The sequence below is a fragment of the Poecile atricapillus genome, chromosome W (assembly GCF_030490865.1).
Source record: "Poecile atricapillus isolate bPoeAtr1 chromosome W, bPoeAtr1.hap1, whole genome shotgun sequence".
NCBI classification, from domain to species: Eukaryota; Metazoa; Chordata; class Aves; order Passeriformes; family Paridae; genus Poecile; species Poecile atricapillus.
In genome coordinates, this window is record NC_081288.1 from 45,439,348 (window position 1) to 45,464,444 (window position 25,097).

Consider the following 25,097-nt stretch of genomic DNA (forward strand, 5'->3'; position numbering starts at 1 on the left):
TTTGGACAGATTTTTTTTTCTTTTTCACATATTTCAGTATTTTGTAGACTGAAGAAAGGGACATCAACCAGAATTTCATCACATTCTATTTTCTGCCATGTTATTACCTCCTTAATGCAAAAGTCTCCTTTCTCTCTGTTCCAACTTCAAATATATACTTACACACAGAAAATCAAGAAAAAAATGAATTTTCATAATCTGATGGTTTCTGTTTGTGGATGACATTGGAGCCTAAACTAAATCCAAATTAGTAAGGAAACAAGAGGCCATTTTAACCTATTAGTGCTATATAGACTTGTTTTTGAAAGAAAGAACATAAATGATGTAAATTATATTTGTTTAAACTAAAGTTACTTTTGATTATGCAATTTTGAAGTTTTTAGGGAAGTCATGAAAGTGTGTAACTGAGAACCTAAAATTTCTTGGAGAGGAAATGTGCATGCACAGTGCTATCACAGGTTTCTTTCTGTAAGTCTCAGAAAGAGGATTTCAAATGACATTTCTGGCAATCAAGTTCAATTTTCCGCTATTTCTGACTATGCTGTTTCAATATTTTTAAAGATTTGGACACCTACATTAAAACAAACTTTTCTTTCCAGAGTCCCTCAATATTTTCTTCCCAAAGCTCTTCACTCCAAATGGATGCCTTTTAGAGGTTCTCTTGTCTGATAAGTGTTATGATCTCTTTCTACTGAAATGGGATACAGTATTAGCCACAGCCAAGGTTTCTCCTTACTCACATATATATATTTACCTTATTTTGACATTGCTTTAAAATTAAGCTCTGAATTAGCTTTCTGAATATGTCTTCTTTTTTTATTCAAGCTTCAAGTTGCTCCCTGTAATTATTGACCTATTAGCTATGTCTTGACTCAAGAAAGGATAAAACTTATTCATTCAAAGAACTCATGATGTAAATGTACGAGTGAAGTATTTTTTCACTGCACTATGCAATTAAATAAAGCTGTCCATTAAGAAGTGTATTAATGCAAGCATTTTCATCAATCTGTGGAGTTTACCCTGGTTCTTGATTGAGGCCATTCACAACAGTAGGCAACCACTGATTTAGCAATAGTCTTGGGATGTCTCATGCAGAGAACTATTTTTAAAACACACCATAAGAATTTTGCCAAATGACAAGTAGTTATTCTCTCCAAAGCTGATAATATTCTGCTGCATTTGCAGAGGCCAGGCAGATTCTCTCCCTACACTTCTTTTTGCTTTCAACTTCCTACGCAAACCAAGAATATAATTCTTAAATCGTTCAGCACTGAGTTCCCTACTCCTCACAGTTATTCTAATTCAGATAGTAGCCTTTATATTATTTTTATGGAGAAATGTCTTTTGCTAAGACCTTTAAAAGTGATTTTCTGTGATACACATAGATTGGATTTTTGGTTCAATGCTTTCCATACCTGAAACTGATCAAAATGTTTCAGAAGACACATACTCCTGCTATTCTGAATCTAGAGATGTCTGTGTGTAATGAGCCCCTCTTTTTCTGTCTAAATCTTTGTAGTTATGTATATGATTGCAGAAGTATTTTGTCTTGAAAAACACTTTCTCTACATTTGAACTCTATTATGTTTTAGAAACCTGAAGACTGTTTCCCAAAAGATCCAATCTAGAAAATGCTTGTTGGACAGTCTCATGAACTGGCAAGAGAGAGTTTGATCTATGGCGCGACATGGCTGCTTCCTTCAGAGAACATTGCCCAGAAAAAACTGTGATTACTGGGGTGCATTTACATGTTGCACTGCTTGGAGGTCAGAGCATCCTGGTGGAAGGCAATATACATAGGTTTAATGTCTCCCTAGATAATTTATGCACATCACATCTAGTGTAGGATTAAAACAAAATAATAATGCCAAAAACATTATTCACCCACAATGGAGCCTATCCAAAACTAACATTTCTAGCTGGGTGCTTTGGATATCACTGTCAGCCCCAAGCTAAGCTATAGTTTAATTGGGAAGCAGTTTACTTGAGATATGAAAGCTGTGGATTTAAGCTTGTTGGAGTAGAAGGGAAAGACATAATTCTCTGAAACATATACTGAGCTGCATTCAAAGGGTAGGTAGCATCAGATGTGCTTTTAAAAAGTTGAGCCCTTCTTGACTGTTTATGTGATTAGCCTAAGGAAAGAATTTAGCACCTGGATCCAAAATGCTTAATGAAGTCTCTTTAGATTAAAAAAAACGAAGTCAAAAGGAAAACTGGTTGGTCAAACCCTTCATATAAATTCTGTATCCCTCCAGGCCTTCATACTAAGAATATGTGACCCATAAATATCTAAGCCTTGGCAAGTGTATCAGCAGTAACATTGACCTGCATCTTCACCCTGCAACAACTGGTGACACTCCTACTTGTAGCAGCCAGGGAACGCTCTTCAGCTCTAAGGACAACTGACACAGACTGGCCACAGCCACATAATATTCTTAGCCTTGGGCCTGTGCCTGGGGCAGTATCCTTGACAGACTGACTTTTCATTTGCTTTATATTTCAGTTAATATGTTTGAAATGAAAGAATGTTGAAGCCCAGAATGTTGTTTTCAGAGCTTGTTACTGAGGGCATCTGTTATAGGTTCTGAGGTGTCATAGATAGGACTTGTGGGTGTATTCAAGGTGGAAGACTTGCTGGAATAGTGCTGGAGGTGGTAGTAGGTTAGCATGGGATTGCAGGGTGGAGAGAGCTCTGGGTGGGGGAATGGCCCTTGGCTCTGACAATGGCAAGCATTTTCCAGAAGAGTTAGAGGGTACACATGAAAACCATGCCAGAGTATGTCAATTATTAAGCAGTATGAATGGCTGAGTTCAGGGTTTGAGCTTGCTCTCTAATCCTGCTTAATTCAGCAGTGTAGACATAGACAAATGAGATATGGTTTTACTGCTGGGGTCATTTTCCCTAATCCAGAAAATGTTCAAACATGAGTAGGGAAGGAGATAGAAGCAGATAACATCAGGCTGGTTTCAATAGCAAGGACTGGGCAAGGGTAGCACAGAAGGCTTGGTTTTCCCCTTCACAGCTGAAGTAAACTATTCTTTTACCCTCTACTACACACATGTGTTTAGCTGATTTCTTTAGAATGGGAATGCTGCAGGGACACCAGATCACAAATGGAAAGTAAAAGGAAACCAGATCACAGATATGCAGAAGAACTATGAATGTGTAATAAATCCAGAACTAGAGAAGTGAGTAAAGAGGGGCTTTAAACAGGACTTTCATAAGTACAGCAGATTTCAATGACACCTTCATCCTAGACCAACAATAGAGGTTTGGAAAGTCTATTGACATCGCACCTATGGCATCACATTTTTTTCAGGTATTTGTTTTAAATAGCAGTTCCAAGTAATAAATTAGTCTAGAGATACTCCAGTAAAATAGAAAAGCTTCTTGAATTTTAAAAATGAACTGATACATCTTTGGGAAACCCTGGTATCCAAATCTGTTTATCTTAAAAATTATTAAAGTAGACATCATCCTTTGAAACATTTTGAGACAGTATGTCTATAAAGAACAATAAAATAGAAATACACAAATACATTCAAAATATAAACATGGAAGTATGGCAGTTTATTCCATTCTTCATAGATTTTTTATATTATCATTTAATCCTAAGTGGTGATTTTGTTTATTTTGGTTGTTTGTAAATTGACTCCAATTTACTCAAATTCCTACCATTAGTATAATTTGTGAATCTTTGGCTGAAAATTACTGTTTTCAATTTTTTAAGGGCAACAGAAATGACAAGAGATTTTGCAGCTGGCAAGTTTCTGAAACAAATAATATGACACGTAAAGAAAAATAATCTAATTGTATTAATTTGAATTAATTGTAATTATATTACAATTCAGTCCTAATAATGTTTTTAAAATGCAGAACATTGTTGTTGCTTCTTGAAAAAGTCTCTTTTATTGTAATTTTCTCACAACGCTCCATGCTGATAGTTTTGTGACATATTTATTTAAAGGAATGTTAAATCACTTTTTAAAATATTATAGGTGATCATCAGTTACATGCTTATACTATTTATTTCAATAAGATAAATTTAATGCTGTAACTACATCCTCAACCAAGTGCATTGACTGCAGTAGAAATGTGGATCTGTAAAGGGCTGAACTGGCAAGTCATTCTCCATGCAGTGCTTTTACCTTTCAGTTCCAGTATGATTTTTGAGACTTAGAGTGAGAGGTACTTCACAGAATAATGGCCTGAAGTGAAGAGCTGATCAAGCCTTTTGTCACTGAAAAGTAAATCATCAGCCTGCTGGTTTTAGAATCTCATGGACATGGCTTCATAGTGTCTCTCTGAGAAATATTATTTCTAGTTTCTCAAGGGGATAAGCAAATCTGTAAGAAATGTTTGCTGAGAAATCAAGATCCCAAGTTGGGAAGGAGGGATAAGATATAACTGTAGCACATTTGATTCCTTTGATGATCCCCCCACTATAACTCTCTCTTACTACTGGCAGGAGCACTAACCTATTATTTTTTAGTGCATTGACAGCCATATGAAGCTGCAAACGTACTGAATCAAGTACATTATTTACTAGCAAAGAGGACAGTGGGAAAAGCTTGAATGACAGCTCTGTGCTCCGCATTACCATCTAAAGATGAAAATCTGAGAACAAATCTATCACAAGGGCTTTGTACCATAAGGATTTCTCTTCCAGAACAAAGCCCAAAGGGCTGCAATCACTGATGAGCCTGAGAAATCCAGATCTCCTTCGTGACTAGGAGAAAAGATGCTGTACTGCTTCTTCCAGTGGCCAGTTACAAGCACAAATCCCAACAAACTTGAGTGTGTATATACTGTATTGAGAGGTTTTTAAACTGGCTTAAAAAGATCTCTGATCTGCATAGATGAGATGATGATGATCAGCCTTAGCCACCCAGTCAAGTAATTTATTAAGAGCATGGATTTTTTTCCAGAAAAGTTTCAGCTCATCTTAATATAGTGATCTAAAATTGCTCTAACAAGTTGCTCTTGAGCTGTCTAGTGTCATCCATCAATTCTAGATTCTAAAGATGGCTTAGAGTGTCTAACTCAGCTACAGTGATGTGCTACTGGTATTTCTGCCATACGTATTTCTGCCATACGTATTTCTGCCACCTCTTTGGCCTACAACACTGTCCTGAAGAAATCCTCTATAATGATAGAAAGTTGATCAGCTTTCACTTCACTTCCAAGATAGCTAACTTTTCACAGACTGTTGGCCATTGTTTTATCACACAAGCCTTTAACAGAGGAGAAATCAACTAGTTAGCAGTTTATAAAATAAAAGCCTGAAAAAGCTCCAAAACAATCAGCTGGGGCTAGTGATTGAACAAACTACTAGTAGTGCAAGCACTAGCAAAGAGAATTTGCATACTGTATCCAATGCTTACCTGTCTGCAACGTAGACTTATTGCAAAGCTTCTACTGTTTGAAGAGTAGTTAGAAATTACAGAAGAAAACAATATTTTGGTGGAGTATGATTTGATTGGAATGGGAACACATGAAATATTAATAATATCTAAGAGGTCATGAGTTAGTGAAATAGTTTTTCAGTTTCCTTGCAGACGATGCTGCTTTTCTTACCCTTGAAAAAGATCAGAGTGCTTAAATCTGACTGCAAGGAATTGTTTGTTAAGATGTAATTAAGGTTCAAAGCTAGTTGTAGCCAAAATATTGCGGTGTATACATTCATAGGCATTTTCTGTATGATTTTATCAGTTAAGGCTGTAGTATTTCCAGTTTTATTGTTACCTGAGAAATCCATTTCCAACATAGTTTGTTCATGACACTGCTCAGCCATTGTAAGCACATAAGATTTGTCCTTCAGACACTGCATAACCTTCCTGTCAGTTTTTGGGATGATTTAATAAAATCGTTGTTGACTTTAGCATGCCTAATGGTCTGGAACATTTTTGCATTAACAATTTGCATATTCCTAATGAAAACACTGTGAGGTATTTCACTGTCAGCTGTTTGCCAGTCAGAAATATCACCTTGCAACAGAAAAGCATTTTTTTCTCCATGTGCCCTTATTACATGTTTTTGCTTCTTGTTATTTTTTGCTTAGAATTGAAGCTGATATGAAATGAGGTGCATAAATATGCTTTTTCTTGTGTATTTTTGCACAAGATAGTAAGGTGGCAAACATGAGCCTTCTATGTTTAGTAGCACAAGTCCAACTTTAAAATGCAGGAGTTTGATATGTTTCAGTGAAAGCACACTCATATATTAAAGGAGGAAAATAAAGGTATCAGGACTAAGTGCAGATTAAGATGCAGAGGACTATTCAGTAGAATTAATGAACATTATCCTTTTATTCTTAAGCAGTGAATGTAAGAGTTTTTTTATTCCAGGCCATTACTATTGTCTGTATCCAGCATGAACTGTGGAAATAGTACAGTGATTTGCATTTTATAAAAGAGAAGGTATGTTTGTGTTAGAATTAGAAATATGAAATATGTAGTAATTTCACTCTTGGAGTGTCCCAGCTGATATGGCAACTATTATATTTTTATTAAGTAGGAAAGATTATTTTTCATCTTAATGAATGTCTTATACTTTTACTTTCTAATGAGACAAAATGCCTTCCACAGTAAATTTGGTTATAAGTTTTGTCAGTAGAAGTCTGCCCTATTTAACATTGTTCTTTCCAGAACTTCTCTGTCTTGAGGTTATTACAGAATGCTATAATTTTTGGGGTTTTTTGTGGCATTGTTAGTACTGTGTCAGTACATATGACATCAACACTGGAGTTAGAGAAAGAGAAGAAAGAGAATATATTCTTTTTTTTCTCTTCCAAATAGTTAATGCACTGTAATGAATTCAGAACTAAATTTTTGGGCACTTAGCAGAACAGAAGAGGATCCTTCTGAGGAAACAGTTTCTTGCCAAGTTCAAATCAATCAAAATAGTTTGAAATAACATACATTCCAGATTTTTCCTTATGGAAATGTTTTTCTTTTCCAAGGTGAGACCTGTTCATGCTCTATTTACTATTTTTTTTTTAATCTTATTGCCTCTTCTCTCAAATTAATACCCAAAACATGAGACAACTGAACAAGCAGAAAAAGTCTGTCTTCACATCTCCTGTTGCAATTAATTTTCCACACAGATAAAAATTGAAGAAGAGAATTCACCTTTACCGTGGTTCTTCACAGGGGTGAATTTTTGTTTCCTTCTCTCTAGTAAGAATATTCAGTCATTTATATGAACAGAAACAACTGCATGGAGATATTGATGTTTAAGACAATCACCTGGCATGTACGAAGGGCAGGTGATTTCAGAAAAATCTCCACATTTTCAGTAAATATCAGACATGTTCTTTAATCTAAGGATCCCTTTTTGGGCTGATTATCCACAATTTCCCAATGTTCAGTGCTTTGTCAAGAGGCCATCGCATGTCTGGGTGGCATAGCTTATCCTGAGTTTCTTCATCTTATAAGTTCAAGGTAGATAAACCTCTCCTGGGATCTTTATTTTCTTAATTTTTTCAGGAATTTTCTCTGAACACCTGATATTCCCACTTATTTTTCAAGCATTTTTTTCATACCCATATAACCTACGCATGGCCACCATTCTTCAACTTCCTATTATACAAATTAGCCTAACATTCCCCATTCTAAAAACAGACTAAACCAAAACAGTATTCTCCCAGGTCCTATGTTAAACAGACAATTACCCTTAGTTGAATTAAGTTTCCCTTAACTGAATTCTAACAATTTCTTTCTGTCCTTGACAGATTGCTCCATCTCTACAACACAAATACATGCGCTTCGCAAGCATGGCCATGAACAAAAGTTGGTTGATAGGTGTTTTCTTCTCCTTCCAAGGAGAAGAACAGGCAAGGGAGGCACATAACTTGCAATGCCTCCCTTCAGAAGGAAGTTTACAGCTCTAGTCTTGAGTTAAAGAGCCAGTTAAACAGCTGAAAGACATGCAGTCCAGAGCTCTGCCTGTTGTCTTGGGTTATGTGGGTGTGTGGGGGTGTGTGGGTGTGTACCTGTAACAAAAGAAAAGCACCTGCTTTAAAAACCTTTGGTTCTTTCATATATTTCCTAAACTGGAAACACAGGTAGTTTCAATAAAAAAATAATAGGTGTCTTTAAAATATTCAGTCCCTAGCTTTTGAAAAACTACAACATCAATTCAACATTTTTTCCTCTGTTTTCCTGAAAATTATTATTAGCAAAACTGAAAGTGAAAAATGAGTCTGTGACAAATAAGGTCAGACTTGTTCCTAAATATAATTTGCTCTTAGCATGCTGGTATTACTGTTATGTCTATTATGACATTTCTATGAATAAATAGTTCATATTGTAAGATCTATTTCTATTCCAAGTGATCCTTTTTCATTTTTTCCCTAGAAATATTCAACCAGAATGTAATTTACAAGTATTACCTAGTTTTTATGTTGCAGGGTCTTTTTTCTCTTATATACTTACATACACACATTCATACATATATAAACATACATATATTCATTTTTACTTTTCTACAGTTTTGAATCTGCCAGTTTGAATTATGAGATCATATAACTGCTGCAAAAAGAGCAAGCAATTCTTGTTGCATCAAAAAAAGACTTAATATACAAACTTATGATGATTATAAGAACATCTCTTTACGGTGAAAAGATTACTATTTCAAATATTAAGTTGCAGTGACAAGGTCCCCTTTGCAATGTAGCTTTATATACTTCAATCTTTTATAATCTCACCATTCTGTGAAAATGCTGTCAAAAAAATGAATGCAATGTGTTTTTCGGTAACCCTGGAATCACTATGTGTAGAGCACAGAAACAGACCAAAGGAGAGATACAGAAGTAAAAGAGAAAAGAAATCCTAATGCTCCTTCCACATATGAGACTCTAGGAAGCATATGCTTGAATGAGTAAGAAAATCAAGCTGCAGTGATTTGACATCAATGTTATTTTAGAGCAGCTACTGCAGATGAACAGAATTTCTGTAAACCAACAAGACAGGCAACCACTTTAAGCACACAAGTATAATCACAGACGAAAAACTGTGCCTCATAGAATATTTAGTCTTTTGCCATCATGAAAGTCATTCTGTTTTCTAGATCTGGAAGGTGAATTCTACATTCTTATAAAGATTACATGGAATTGCAAAATTTCTAAGCAATTGGATTTTGGGTCTACCTGCTCTTATAGAGAAATACATCCATTTCTGTAAGAAGGTTTGGTGTTTTTTCCTTTCATAGGAAAACATTGCATTTAACAGGATAAACATTACATGTGTACACAGGCGAATAAATATTTTACAGGGGAAATATTAAATAAGTTTTCCATTGAGATGGTCTGGAATAGTTGGAAGACATTTACATTTGTAGCATCCTCTCTGTTAGTGAGTGGAAGGGACTGTAATGGTGTCAATTTGCTGCTGATAAATCTGTATCCTTTGACAGAACTCCATATCCTGTATTAAGAGCATAAGTACAGAGAAAAAGAAGTGGCTCCAGAGAAACATGTTTTAGCATATGAAGTTTTCTTTTGTGTGTTTGCTTGTTTGTTTGGGGGTGATTTTTTTCGTGCTTTTTTTTTCCATTTTTTTTTCGTACTGAGCTGTTTGTTGGGGGTTTTTTCCCTCACAGAAATTCCTTAGCAATACAAAGAATAAGTCTGATGATAATAAGGATTTCTATACTGGCAACAGAAAATATAGCAATGTCAAGAGTGTCTGTTTCCATCATGATTTTCCTAGGGGACCAGTATGAAATTAACCTAGTTAGCAGTCACAGCCAGTGCATAGCAGGCTCCCCTAAAATTCCCTTTTCAATACAAGCAGCCTCATCTGTTGGCAATATCACAGGGTTCCATAAGGAACATGAAAGCCAAACATATTGGGAATTTTGTTGTTCAAATAATTTTTATCAAAATATTGTTATTGTTGTTATTATTATTATCTCTCATAAGTGAAGACTAGGCCATCTTTCAAGCAGCCAAGTATTCAATATCATTTCACATACTCTGCATTTTTATGATATAATTTATAATTAAGAATTATATCAAGAGCTTGACATAGAATGAATTTTTTAATTCCTTTTTTTGTTCTTAATTTGTGTCCTCAGGCAAAAGTAAAAAAATACAGTTCAACACTGAGTTTCCCAGTGGATTATTGCAGTATCCTTTTAGAGTATAAGAAAGATGTTAGAGCTCAGAAAGATGCCACAAAACTTTCCTATGTAGATATCACAGTGTAACAAATTTTGATATATCATCGTGTTTAAATTCCATTCTGGGTAACTGGATTCAGAATAACAAATTTCTCTGTGTTTTGACTGAGAATTTCAAGTCTGTCTCTGAGGTGAAGTGTGGGTCTCCTGTTGACAGTACTGGAGACTACAGGGACTTCATTAGATACAGTATCTGTAGAAAAAGAGGCATGTTTATAGATGGTGTCCAGAGGAATGGTGCAACAGGGAAAGATTTGAGTTATGCAATGATCAAGGCCATCAGGATTATCAGGATAACAGGATGCAAAGAGAAATGCGTTTTGCTGGTTTTTTTCAGTTGAAGAATTCTTTCAAGAAACTCAAAGAATTGCAGTAAGTCATTCATGAATCAACATTTATAATCAACAGCCTAATCTGAGGCAAGGGGCAAATCAGAAGACTGTCCAAAATGTGGGTATCATAGTAACTGAAGAATGTGACCAATGGTTCTGATTTTTTGAACATCATACTTCCAACTGAAATACATTCCTTGATCCTAGGCAGTAGAACTTGGATTAATAGTAGTCAATTGATGGCACCTCTGCCATTATAATCCAGCTTTATCAACTGTGGGGAAATGTCATCAAAGTTTATGACTTGGCAGTTTCTAATTCACAGTTGAATATTCTGCCTAAAAAAAATCTGGGGAATAAAAAGCTAAAGTTGAGAGTTTTTGAAATGCATCTAAAAACATCACATCATATTGCTTGGGTCTTCTCATACAGAGATTTCTGTGCTAAATGGGGAAAAGTGTGATTAATTTCCAGAAACAGTGTGAAAGTTGTTGCAATGGTCAGTTTGTGTAAGCACAGTTTGCATCATTTACAAACTATGCTTTGGTCCAATTAATTTTGTAAGTATGAATGTTGGATTAATTTTGGTCCAAGGTTTTGAAAACTAATCTCTTGTTTACTTGATAATGAAGTTGTTATTAAAAAGATTAAAAACATCCTCAACATAGTACAAGAGGCTGAGCTGACAAGATGGAAATGAAAGGGAGACTGGCCTAAGGTTGCATGTGGATTTGAGTGACAAGAGTAATAGAAGTTTCAGGGTTTTGTCAGGTCAGAACCTTTGGCAGCATGAAGCTTACTTATCCCTTCAGTCTTGCACTACCTGCAACTTGTTAATCACTTGCAGTTCCTATACATCAGTACTTTTCATCCATCTCTCTGAAAAAAAACCAAAAAACATCATGGATAAATAGAAGCATTATGAAAAAAGCAAGGATATTTTCCAAGCTTGTTTTTATATTTTTCCCTGGGTCCTTTGCACTGTTTAATGACTAGAGGCATAATTCATTTTATTTTTATGAGAAAATTAATATAATGCTTTGCTCTTTTTTTTTTTTATTTTCCTGTTTTTACATCTAAATGTGGTTAGACATGAGTGACAACGCATTTTCTAGGACCACTGGAAATATGCCACAAAACATATATAAAGAGGCTTTCTCCTCTGAAGACATTTTGATAGATTTATGTGCATGATGCAATATCATGGAGGAATATCCAAGTGTTTTTTGAGAGACCCAGTTTGGTTACTTCCTCATCTGAGCATTGCTTAACCCAGACAATATATCTTGTTAGTCAGACCCTTGGACTTTCTCCTGCTTTGCATCAGCCGCCAAAGTACAAGGTTTCACATGTTACATTCAGTTGCATTTTGACCAAAAATTTCCAGTGGGGACACTGTAGCACTGAGGTCCACTATTTAGGAAAATACCGTTTTACAAGGGTCTCGGGTAGTATTTTTCTGACTATTTTTGCAGATTTTGACTTATGCAAAATATGCAACACCTTAAAAATTAAAAGTTGACCCCTGAAACAAACTGATAAGAGCTGATTCTGAGACAGATGACCTAGATTAAAAGACTGTAGAATACTTCCAAGGGTTCTGCTCTAATAACTGTATCAGAGGTCTCTTGACTTCAAGCAAAACAAAACATTCCACAAGTGAGACCTTCTCTTTTGGACAGACTGTGAAATCCCATGGTTTTTCCATCTGATATTCTTAGTGCAAAAGATAGGTATCTGGGAATTTGGATAGAGTTTATGTATTGTAAGTTAATCCTTTTCTATATTTTTCCTGAAACTATTAATTAATATCTGTATAATCTAAGATACAGTAATAAAGGTGATTTCTCATTTCTCATTACTGTACACCTGTATCTTTTAAGCATGCAGATGAAATAATATGATGAGCATAAAGCATTATTAAATTTATAAATAGTAGTATTGAGTACTGACTAGAAATCTGAAATCTACTCACTGTTCTGTTCATAGATTTTAACAGCTTTCCGGCCCATCTTCCTTTCTTCATAAAGTTAAAACAGCAATCTATTTCCATTGTAAATTTGTGGTGAGATTTTTCTGAATGGTGGAAAGAATGGCATTGGTAACCACGTTTCTGTTGCAGATGCATTTATATGCAGGTTATTATTATTATTCAATTATTATTAAATATGTGCCATGTCTGTCTTTTTAAAGGACACTTGATTCAATGTAGACATTCTCTGACAAAAGAAAGTATTTCATTAAATTTGAGTTAAGGTTGCCCATATATTTGTGCCCTACCTAAGAATTAGGGCCAGTGAAATGTAAAGTTTTAAAATCAGAAAATTCTGAATCGTAGGACATGGAGTTGTTAGTCTGCAGCCTTTGAGCAATATCTTTAGAAGTGTACAGTTATACAGACTCACACCTAGTCTTAGACAGCAGGGTCGATTTGAGAGCAAAGAGAATGATATCTAACAATTTTTTTTTCGCTTTTCAATGTAAAGGTGTGGCTAAATGAACTACAGTGGGTTGAAGCTATCCCCAATAGCTGTTATAGTGGGTTATGACTAGGAAGAACCCCCAAATAGGCAAGGTTTTACAATCTTTTTATCTATTTCCATAAATTAAGTTGATTTTTCTGCAGGATTTTTATTCTCACAGCATTGAAATATCTATGTCAAGAGACGGCTTGATCTTTTTTGCACTGATACTGGACTGAGACACACATATATATCTCTTTCCTTGAATAAAGCCAGTAAAGGCTCAGACACAGATCTCCTTACACCACAAAGCTTCTCCAACTAATCCTTTCACCATTCAATATCACTGCACTTAGCACAGTGAACAACTGCTTGAAATTCATGTGGATTTTTGCCAGCAAGGGAGAAAGAATACAGTCAATATTTCACTCTCATATTTTAGCATTCTTTTTCTAGATATTCACAAATTTAAGTTACATATGCATCAGCTCCTGATGTCCTGGCTTTCAGATATCTAAAAGTCACTGGATTAAACATTCTGGAAGGGAACATGATATATTTAGATCCTGGTAAAAGACAGTTTTGTCAGACATTTGTTATGTACCACACGCTTCAGATCCAAACAAACACGATTTTACTGCATGCCAAGGTAGGTTGCCAAGAAATGTTTTACACAGAGTGTGGAGAAACAGGGAGGGGGGATTATGTGGCTGTTAGGAGCTGCTGTAAATTCTCGAGGTCATGAAAAAAGTTTGTGGAATTGAGCAAAGTGAAAAGAATGCATGGGATTCAGTAAGAAAAATAAGGTAAGGTCAGGAGATATTTTCTTGATTTAAAGCCCTGGAGTTAGGATCTGAAGTAGATGACAGACAGAAAGGGTTTCTCTGTAGTGCTTGCTGCTGGCAGTGATTATAGGTGTCCTGGGACTAGGCAGTAGGAAACAGAGACATTGTGAATACCAGAGGGAACAGGATCAAGAACAGGATCTGCAAGAATTTCAGCAGACATTTTATCCCAAAAATAAAATATAGTTTAATGGATTTCTTTTGAACTGGGGGATGTCTGTGGCATTGTTTTGTACAGGAAAAGTGAATAGCTTTGTTCTCTGTTTGTCCTAGAAATCTGGGACTTGGAAGAGGAAAAAATACTGCCAAACCACCAGTCACCCAGAAAAATATGAAAAGAGACTATGATAACTCATCAAGGATCCAGTAGGGCCTGTGGAAGCAAAACCAGAATAAATGTTACAGAAAAATGCATCATTCATCTCTGGAGCAGCTACACTCATGCAATGACATTGTACAAGAGATGATTACTGATGAGGTGATAAAAGGCAGTAGGGAGCCATGAATAAATCTATCCAAGGAAAGTCACAAACACATGATTCATCAAAAAGGAGTATCTTTAGAAACATTTCACTGTTTCAAACTGTTATGCAAGGTTTCCTTTATGAAAAAATTTCTAAGCATGAAATCAAATAAGTTCGTTGTTCCTGTCTCTTAACAAAATAATGCTCTAATTTTTACCTTGAAGATAATCCATAGTGGGGAAAAAAAAAAAAAAAAAAAAAAAAAACACCCCAAAACTAAACTATTTAAAAAAAAATACGACTATGAATTTTCTGAAGTTTTCAAACTTTATAACATTATGAAAATGAAATGTCAGATTGCCACACAATTTGCATCATAAGATACAAGGTAGGTGTTTTCATGCTGCAGGATAATTACAAATAAATCATCAGTTTTTACCTACAGGGACAAGTACTGAAACTGCACAACAATAATTAACAAAGTAATAAATTGTAAAGATAAATAGTTGAGAATGACTCTAGCTGATAAAACTTTAGGCTGTAAGAAGGAGAGAAAAACAGGAAAATCAAAGGAAAAAACAAAAAGCACAGATGTTTAAACATTAATTGGACTTCAAACAAAACCTTCAGAGTTCCAGATCTTACCCAATAACTCTCTAAATAAATAAATAAATTTTGTCTCAACAGAGTTTTAGAAGTGCATGGTGGATAACAGTGTGAATCTGAAAAAGTAATAACATCCACTAATATCAGATGTTTTAATATGTAACACAGAGACTGCATGTGAATACAATATTTCTGCATCTGTAGTTAGGGAGCTGAATGTAGAGTTAGATTGGTGTTATGGGCATTTAACTGCGATTGGAATAGTGGCGCTGCACAGAAAAACTATTACCAACTTCTGGTGACTGGGGGTACTCAGGATTTCTGGATTGTGACGTAATTTCATATCTGGATAGTACTGCACACCACAGTATGAAGACCTCTGTCTCAGATGGACTCATGAAGTTTGCATCCTCAACAACTTATATCTTTGAAATAAAGTTTTCATTACATAGTCTATGTGTTTATCCTTTATCATGTAAACTATCTTTCCCATACTATATAATTCATTTTTTAGTAGGAAATTGTCATCAATATTTAAATAACACCTTCCACACCCACAAGAAAAGGATGTCAGATTAATCCTGAGATATTTTTTGTCTTAAAGAATGACTACTCATCAAATGTACCTTACCCAAAATATAAAAAATATATTTTTCTTGTTTGTAACATTAGGTCTCATTTAAATTCTGAGTGAAGCAAAAGCATGCTCAGAAGAATATGCACCCTTTAAAAACTCCTGTGTTCACAGTATCCATTGCTAATGTGGACAGATACTTTGTGCTTATAGTTTGTGTTGCATGTTGAGCTTGAAGTTTTATTCGTTCTTTACTTTCTTTAAATCTGAGATAACTCCTTAATGGCATTTTTCAGTGTTGACAATAAAGAAAAACCTCTTCTGTTTGTTTTTAGATAACATGGACATGTTCAAAGTTTCCTATCAGAAAAAATAATCTTTGAATTCATATTGCTTTTATTATCTTTGGTTATTGTTCCATTTAGAAAGTTTAGCCTGTGCTTAAGCTTCATTAAAGTATAAAACAGACATGACTTACTATAAAGTCATTAATAAATAATTTCCCTAACCATTAGCAAATATGAGCAGAAGAAAGTGGAAGAAAGAGGGTTTTGACATCATACATTTTATGAAATAATTCTCTCATAGGTTCTAAATTATGTAAACAGCTGGTTAAAAATATGCACCTTTTTTCCTATTAAGATCTTTATTTATGCTATATCTGTATTAAAATAACACCTAAGGAATAAGAACATAATATTAAAATGGGAGTATTCTTAAACTCTGAAATAGTATATTTTATTACTTAGAAAACCCCAAACCAAAGACAAACAACAACAAAAAAAACCTCTGTACAATTAAAGATTTATTTGTTGTAATTTAAAAATCTTTTAATGATGACAAATATTATTTATTATTCATGTCAAAGAAAGAATCCTAAAGGTCTTAAATCATGGAAGAAAAAGCAGAAACTAAAATCCAGGCACCTACTGATCTTAGATTACTTTTCACAATTACCCACAGACTAGCAGTCTTCAGAATTGAGTGTATCATCATGGACAATAGGGTGATAACAGCTGCTAAAATAAGATGGATCATGGTTGTATAGGGATTTGTAAATAATCAAGAGTACTATAAAGAGAGTTAGTCTCACCAAACTGAGACTCATTGCTGGCACCTCCAGGGAAAGCGTGAATGCTGAGAGAATGTGCAAGTTGCTCCTTTGAATTAGCTTTTCCTTGTGTAGTGTGGGAGTTATTTCTAGAGGTTATCAAAGATTAGGTGATCCATTTGGTGTGGTTGTGCATCAAGTGTGATCAGAATCAAATAACCAAAATGAAATGAAACCAGCAGTGCATTAAAGAGCGGAATAGAAAGCCCAGCCTATGTGGTGAATCTCATTTATCTGTTTTGAACAATGAAGGCTTTCTTCTGAAAAGCCCTTTCAGGAAATGAAGGACTTGACAAAGTCAGGGATCTATGTTTTAGCACTTATCTACATTAGAGCAAACTCTTAATCAAGATGTGGAATGCCAGAAGTGGAGATGCAAGAGATGTCAGAAACAGAAGTGGTAGTGGAACAAAACCCAAGACTTTGTAATGTAAATGAAAAGAAATAGAGAAATAAGTTTTATCCAAAATTAACTATTAACATGTAAAGCTTTTAGATTCAATATCTCTGGGCAGCTTACTGTGCTTCTTTTCAGTGCTTTTCAAGGTAACTTTGCTTGTATTTTAGCTAAATCAAGTAAGTTACAGGCATCTTAAACGTCTAAGACAGCCCCCTATAATTTTATTTATCTTTCAGTGTTTTGAATAACTTTTTCTTTCTAAATTCCTTGAAAGATTCCAGACATGTCTACTCATTTATTACATACTGACAATTACTGAAAAGAATGTTTTGGAGATTGTAAAACTGGCCACTCAAAAATTTGATGAATGTCATTTCTTTTTATCTGTTTAACCTTATTTAGATTATATGTGGATTTTGAGATAGGGTGTAATGATAAAATTGCTAACTAGTTTTCTGCCTTCCCAGTAAAAACAGCATGCTGTGCAAAGGCTCCAGTATATACTGATGCAGTGATAAAGCAATAATTTAAATTTCATATTAAGTAAAGGGAGGGAGAAACACATCTGCAGAAAAGGTCTAATTTACTGAGGGTGGGGTCTGATATTGTAGGTAAGCTTATCTAACTCCTGTTTCCTTATCTTAGACTGTATGTCCCATCTACCTCATGTTGCTGGCTTACTGGCTTTTCTCTTTGTCTTACTGATTGTTTTCGAACCAAAACTGTTCATGGAATTAATGTGTGAGAAATATTTTTATATTTCTATGGGTTAGATTACCTTTTTCCTGCTATTTTTATCATTAAAAAGGGCCTCAAAAACTGCAGCTAGCAGAAGACGTGCAGCAGAATTGGGAGCTACACTCTGGAAGCTATGAAATCATTTTTCCTTTAGACACACTTTGAATTTTCTTTTTTTTGTTTTTTTCTCACTCAAACACAGAACATTTAGGCTTCCCAGAAAACAATCCAGTCTTTAACTAGGTATCTACATCCTGTTTTCAGGAGTTAAAGAAAAATAGGGAATAGAAGTAGGAAATAATAGGAAGTGTCCAATGTTTCGTTTCTCTTGGCAATTAGTCCATCCAAAGAAATAATTATTGATGCTCATCTGAAATGAAGGATAGGATGTATGACCTTCATAACAAATTCTTAGACTTCCTGGGAGAATAGGCTCTTAAACCCTTTTCTTAAAATGGAGCCATTCTCATTATTCCAGTGGACATAAAAGAGGAGAGAAAGTCAGACTGTAGTGGTTTATTTGGATACCCAGCTGGGAGTAACATGATTCTAATTCTGCCTATTAAGCATGATAGGCTACTGAGTGCCAGCTGAGATGTATTTAACTTCTCACAGAATCACAGAATAAGCTGAGTTGAGACCAATGAGGATCATCTCGAGGACCATCTCTCTCTAGCCCTGCACAGCACAATCCCCAAAAGTTTAGTTGAACCCACCACCTATCTACGAGGTTTCTGCATGAAAGGAGCAGCAGCAGGAGAAAATTACAATTTTACAGGCAGAGGCGACTCAAGAAAGATACATATCCAAAATTTAACAGTACATCTATCCTACATAGATACTAGAAAGCAACCTGTTCTGTCGGTAGACACTGTAAGTAATGCAAAGAGTAACCCTGGTCTTGATCAACATGCAAAGATTCAGACTGGGAATGTGGAGAATCATTTCTACTTTGTGTGATTTTAGTTAGATGTGAAGATAAATCAGGTATTGATAAGATAGATATCATAGTTGTTTGGGAATGTGAAACACTGAGGCAAACAAATCAGGCATGTGCATTTTGGTTCTGGTTTGGGGAGGGGGGGTTGGTTTGGATTTCGTGTTTCTTTTAAAAAGCTGCCATACTGTAGGACAAAAATCCTTAGAGAGACAAAAATGTCTTTCTAAGACACCATTAATAGAAGAGGCAATGTATCATCAGATTATGAAACAGAGAAGAGAATGTCATTTTCCTAGAATACATGTAATAAAAATAGTCCTGCCATGCTCAAAAGAAATCTCTCAATGATAATTTAGGTAGATCTGTGGCATCTAGTATTCTAGGAAGTTCAGTAGCTAGATTTTGCTGGGAGGAGATGGTTACAAAGAATTTGTCCAACTATGGTAAAAAAATATCACCCCCTAGGTACTGAAGAAGAGATTTTGTGGCAAAAATATGTGTTCAACATTCTGTATTGATTGAGAATTTTTTTCTTAAAAGTTTCTTTTGCTTGGAGAACTGTGGCTTTGCTGGCTTACATTTAGACTTAGCTTCATACCTGAAGTACAGTCTCAAATAATATAAATAGTTGAAGCTGTTCAGATTGTTAAGGTATAACACAGAGGATAGTATAAGGTAAGATGAAACAATATGGGAACATAACTAGACACTCTGTGTGGTAAATTCTGAAATCAGTTAATGTAGCAGATTTAAAACACAACAAAGACTAAAGAAAGCATAAAATTAAGAAGTGTCTGGTGGGATGTGTCAATAGGGTAGAAGTGATTCCTTCTACAGAAAGAAAATTATGTCCAAAAATGTGCGGTAAGATATGTTTTGGGTAAAGTTTTTGCCTACTCAGTTGCTTTAATAAGGGCCTTTGTTAATAATGCTTTGTTAATGCTAGGAGTTCAGAACAGGGAAGAGATATCATCAAAACAGGAAGTTTGACACTCTTACACAATTCCAGCAGAAGACACCTGTCCTGACATTCAAGCACAGTAAGTGCCAGACAAAGTTGTCACCTGATGCTTGTAAGCAGGGCCTCAGGGCACACTTGCATAAAGGCAGAATGATCATTTGAGACTTGAGCATGTTTCCAAACCGTGGACTGACTGAGCAGTGGTGTGCAAAACCAGAAAAAGATTCTCTAGCTTTACTGCATGCAAGAAAGGATATATATTGCTTCTTTTTTTCTGAGGAAGACCAGTTTTAATAGAAAAGTTTCTTGAGTTTTGAAAGATGACTGAAAAAAAAGAAGTTAAAAAAGGTTTCTGAATTTTAGAAACTTTCAGTTACAGTTGTATTATTTGCAAGCAGAGATAGAAAAGACTTTGTGGGAACAGGAAGCTTGTTTTAAGCTATAGAAATGAATAAGATAGAAATGAAGTAGGAAGACCTGAAGGTATGATAGCAGAGCTAGGTGAGCCTGTTCAGAAAAAATGTTTCACAAGGTGTGACAGTCCTCTCTCAGGTCTGTCACTGCAGAAGCCACAACGTAAAATCAAACTGCCAAAGACAGTGATGGTTATTAATATCTTGCCCTTTTAACAACAGCTTTGAAGCAGCTCTTTCTGACACAGATTATACTGTGTTTAAGAACAACAGACTTTATTCAGTGCTGATTTCTGGTTGTTATTTTCTACATATGGTAGTGCCAGAAACACAAATGTTAAACACAGACTCAGGTCAGCTAAGTTTGTGGTTAAGTTAAAGAGCGGTATTCTTAAATATCTTTTAAGATATTTAAATATTAAGATATTTTCCTCCAGAAATCAGACCATTAAACACTTTAGCCAAAAGTAAAACTATTGTATGCTGATGTAAATACTATAAAAGATTGGGTGGAAGGTGCTGTATAGACATATACACAGTAATAGGGAGGGGGAATAAAGACAGGCAGAGACAATTAGACCCAATATATAAATTGTTACCACCACTGAACTGAGTTTATCAAAATAAATTATGTTATTGAAATTCAAATAAAACACAAGAATGGGGGAAAAAAAAATAAGAACCTTTGAAGAATTTTGCCTTATTCTGGGGAGGGGGCAGATAAGCAAAAGCAATTGCATAAAGAATGGAAAATATTTTCAGAGACTTTATCAAGAGAAGACAGAAAAGAGGTGGATCCTGTATGCCTGTCTTCTAAAAAAGAAAAAGCTAGAGAGCAAAAAGGATCAGAGGAGGTGCCGAGCTACAAGACATAGAGCAAGTATGTAGTAGTGTGCATTGTCTGTTTATAAAGGGTTGTTGAAGGGCAAGTAATGTGCAACTTAGTGTTGCAAGGCAACACCTCTGGAACATTCTTGTAAAACTGGTTTGGTGTCTGTACACAAGGAGAGCCAGTTTAGATACAAGGGCAGCTGCAGACCTTTCCTCTTCCTTCTCAGATACTAGAAAAATATTTGTAGCTTGCTTGATAAATAACAGAGATTTACCTTAGAAATCCAGAAGTCCAGAAGTTTTGCTATCTTCAGAAAAGCTTCACATTCAGGGCTGGTTCCTGGATCTGTGAAGGCCACAGAAAGCTGTTGTGTCCACTGCAGTTCCTGCCCTGCTGAGATGGCTGGCTTTTCTGTCAGGGGAACCCAGATGTGTCTGGTGTGTGACAAGGTCTTGTCTTGGATATGTACTGGGGAAAATGAGAACTTGGAGTGAACAATGGGGCCATCCATCCCTCCAGGGCCAGTGCTTAGTCAGAGACATTAACACTTTATTTTATTTATTTATTTTATTAACATTATTTTCCCCTGGGGGTTGACCAGTTTCTGACTGCTTAGTCTAATCCTTAATTTTTGGTCCAGTTCTAATGAAACTAATCTGACAGCACCTATATTACTTCTGTTTCATTACCAAATGTACTCAGCAGCTCTATTCCCTGAAGCCCTGCTAATTGCCAGTCATTTTCTCCTTGTTTTCTTTATTTCACTTGTGATATTTTTCAGTCTCTACAAGATCTGTACCACAATCTGCTCTATCATCTATTTATTTGTTCCCATTCTTCCTTGATGGGCGTAGGATTTGGATCTTGTCGCCTCTTTTAGGTCAATTCTCAGACTTCCTCCTCCGTGTTTCTTGCGGGCTGGAGAAGCAGGGTGTACCACAGACAGCCTGTGAAGAAACAGATTCCCTTTCATTTTTTCTAGTTCTAGCATCTGTGCAATCCCACTCTTACTTTCCTGATGACTAAAATTGCTAAATGGAAAATCTGACTTTTCATTTAGTGACTCCAGAACTTTAGTTTACATTTAAGTTATGTGAGCCCATTGCTGAGCCCATGACTCACTGCAGAAGCTATGAAAGAACATATGGTCTAGAAACACTTTGAAGGTGTGAGGGGACTGAGCACAGTAAGCTGCCCCACAGATCTGGTACCTACACTGGTTGGTCTGAAGCTGTGATAAATTCAGATGTGCTGGGAATCTTTGTTTCCTCTGGCAAGTTATTCTTTAGCTTCTTTAAGTGCTGTCAGACCCCTGAGAGCACTAAGATGCCCTACCCACCCTCAGCTAGGGCCCTTCACCCACACCCTGCCAGGGACTCTCACTTAAGCTCAGGCTGGCAGTCCCAATTTAAGGTATAACATAGTTGCACCTGTGTCAAGACCTTCTTCTGGCCTTGTCTCCTGGCTGGATCCCCAGACTCCAGCCCCAGAGTTTCCTAGTTCATCACTTGTTTTGTCTGTGGCTGTCTGAAGATCCTATTAGCAACCCTAACACAGAGCAGAGCAACCACTGGGAGCAATGTCACTCATGGCTTCTCAGCCCTGAGGGAGCAGCCATCCATTGCTGAGCCCTGACACCCATTTGGCTACTCTGAAGGTCAAAAGGAAAAAAAACATATATCAAATGCCAGTGTTAAAACAGAGCAATGATACTAAAATCATACAGAATTGCCTCAAGTTATCCTTCCTTCCATCAGAGCGTCCCAGTGTGCAGCTCAATGGAAGCTTTAACATCACGAGGAAGTTATTTACGGAAGGCACTGTAGGTGGGAGAAAGAAAATTCCATCCGTTTGTAGAGCTGGCTGCTTATGCAGTTCCTCTGCATGCTAGATATCTCTGGTAGGTGTTTGTCTTCATGGCAGATTTCTGTCTAATGTTGTACTACTTCCTGCAATGCAATGACTCTTTCAGCACTTCACTTTACTTTATTGACCTTGATTACGTGCCCTTTTTGTGGGTAGTAAGTGCAGGCTTCAAAAAACCCCACATCATTCTAATTCTTAATTCCCTAGCCAGTCCAAGATTCTTTCTCTCACAGAAAGTGTTTGAGATTAGTATGAGACTTGGGTTTGCCTGAAAAACTAATGAAGCATTTGTACCGTTGGCTTGTGGGCCTCCTATTTAATTTCAATCCTCCCTCACAGCTTGGATCATGGAGCTGGAGCCAAGGGAGCAAGTGGGCATGCCTTCAAATTGTAATTTGCCTTCAGCTGTAGCTTTTCCTGACTCATTAATGCAGTCCCTGGGTACCACTGCTGAAGTGCTCCCATTCATGCCGTGGCTAACAGCACTTACAGCATACTGGTGTAGGCACCTCTCTGTTTAGGAATGTGTGCACTACAGTTTTGTGCAAAAGCTTTTACACTGGGTAACTATGGATTGTCTGAGGGGCTGGATCATGTCATATCTAAAGACACTTCCTTCTACTTTCCAAACTTTAATTCAGCACGCTTCTTACTGTTTCTGATTCTTGTAATCTTCCTCTCTCCCTGCATCAGTTTTGCCTCCTTATTATGGGTAGGAAGCTATTAGTTCATTACTTATAAATGATGAATTTTTAAAGTAGAGTTGTTTTGGATTTTTTATTCCATTTCTGGTTTACCTCATTTACTATTCATATAATCTAATCTTTCCAATCATATGATTCTACTGCACGTCTGATCATATGACTGGATTATTTTACAAAACTGTGATCCTTTTCTCTTCAAACACAAGAAAAGTAGTGTGCAACATTTAGTTGTCATCTAGTGAATAAGACTTTTACTTAAAAAATGTTTATTTTTTTCCCTTTGCCTTGTATTTCTCCCCCAAGCTTTCAAGCAGAAATAGCAACAGCTGTTGAAGCATAACTTCCCTTTCCACATTTTTTTCTCTCTTTATAATTAAAGTTGGTCTGGACATTCAGTATTTATATCTGAATTTAACTCTCTAATGTGCGATTGGGCTTCTCAGTTGGAATTATGTCAGGTGGAAGATTTCACCAATGGAGATCTCACCCAGTATGAAACATATGTGATATGTATTAGGAGCAAGTGGTATTAGCAGATGTCAGTAAAATACTTTAAAACAGCAAGATACATCTTTGTAATGACTGCTTATGGATGATTGCACTGGATTCCAGGGAAGCAGTATCAATTTGGGGAGGGGAGCTACAGATATTGTTGAATGTCTTTGTTTTATTTTGCATTTTATTTACAAGCAGTTTTACTTACAAGAGTGATTGAGGAGCCATTAAGCCATTACAATTAGAAATTCCAGTGATTCACAAAGGATTCTTCCCATGTGAATCCTACTCAGCATTCTTGCTGTCCATAAATTCAGAGTACCTAATTTTTGGGATAGGGATGTTGAATACATCTGAACACAATGACAGTTATATGAATCTTTGCAATATGTTTGGTATGAAACTAAAATGTGTTTTCATCACTGTGGCTTATTGCAGCATCTATAGTATGGCAGGTAGCATGGTGTAGAATGTGTTACTTACCCTCCTTCCCTGTTAATTCCATTCAGCCCACTGCAATAGATCACACATCCTAGGAAATGTGGTAGTAGTGCCTCAAAGAAGAATCTCAGAAGATCCTAGGGATGGTAGCATTTAAAGACTGGGAACTTAAAACTTCACTAGATTACTGGGACAAAGTCAGTTACTAGCACTGATATTTGACCTGCTAAAAATGTGTCTATGCCAAAACATTTTTCATCATTTCTCACATTTACTCACCTGGTTTTTCACAGTGCATTTCCAGTGGCACCTGTATCAAATAATAGGAAGGTTTTAACCTATGTACATTAGAGATAGGTGACTCCAGGCTTTTATATTTGCAAAGGAAAAAGGATTTAAAATTACTTGCCTGCATTCAGTTTCCTAGTTGGTTTTTCCAATATTTAGTCTCATAGTATTACCTCCTGCTATTTCAATTTATACTGCCAGTTCTGACAATTTCTGTTTCTCTGTAAAACTCCTGTAAAGCCTGGCCGATTTCTTTGCCACGTAAATAGAGCATTTACAAAGCTGAGTGTCTACTGTAGTAGTAGCTGTTCATATTTGATTTTCTCTGAATATCAGAGTCATACTGAGCAAAGTGGAAGGGTGAATCCACCCCATGTATTTGTAATGGTTTGCAAATACAGTCATATTCTCTTTCATTTACTGAGCTGTTTTTGGGGGT

The 25,097-nt window shown here is 36.0% G+C and overlaps 1 long non-coding RNA gene across 2 annotated transcripts in view; it reads left to right on the forward strand.

Annotated features, from left to right (window-relative positions):
• LOC131591474 (uncharacterized) overlaps positions 1 to 15,341 on the forward strand; it is a 28,141-nt gene extending 12,800 nt beyond the window's left edge. For both annotated transcript variants that reach the window (XR_009280387.1, XR_009280388.1), the window contains one exon: positions 14,099 to 15,341. This is a non-coding gene — a long non-coding RNA (uncharacterized LOC131591474). The remainder of the gene's footprint in view (positions 1 to 14,098) is intronic.
• Positions 15,342 to 25,097: the final 9,756 nt, after the last annotated feature.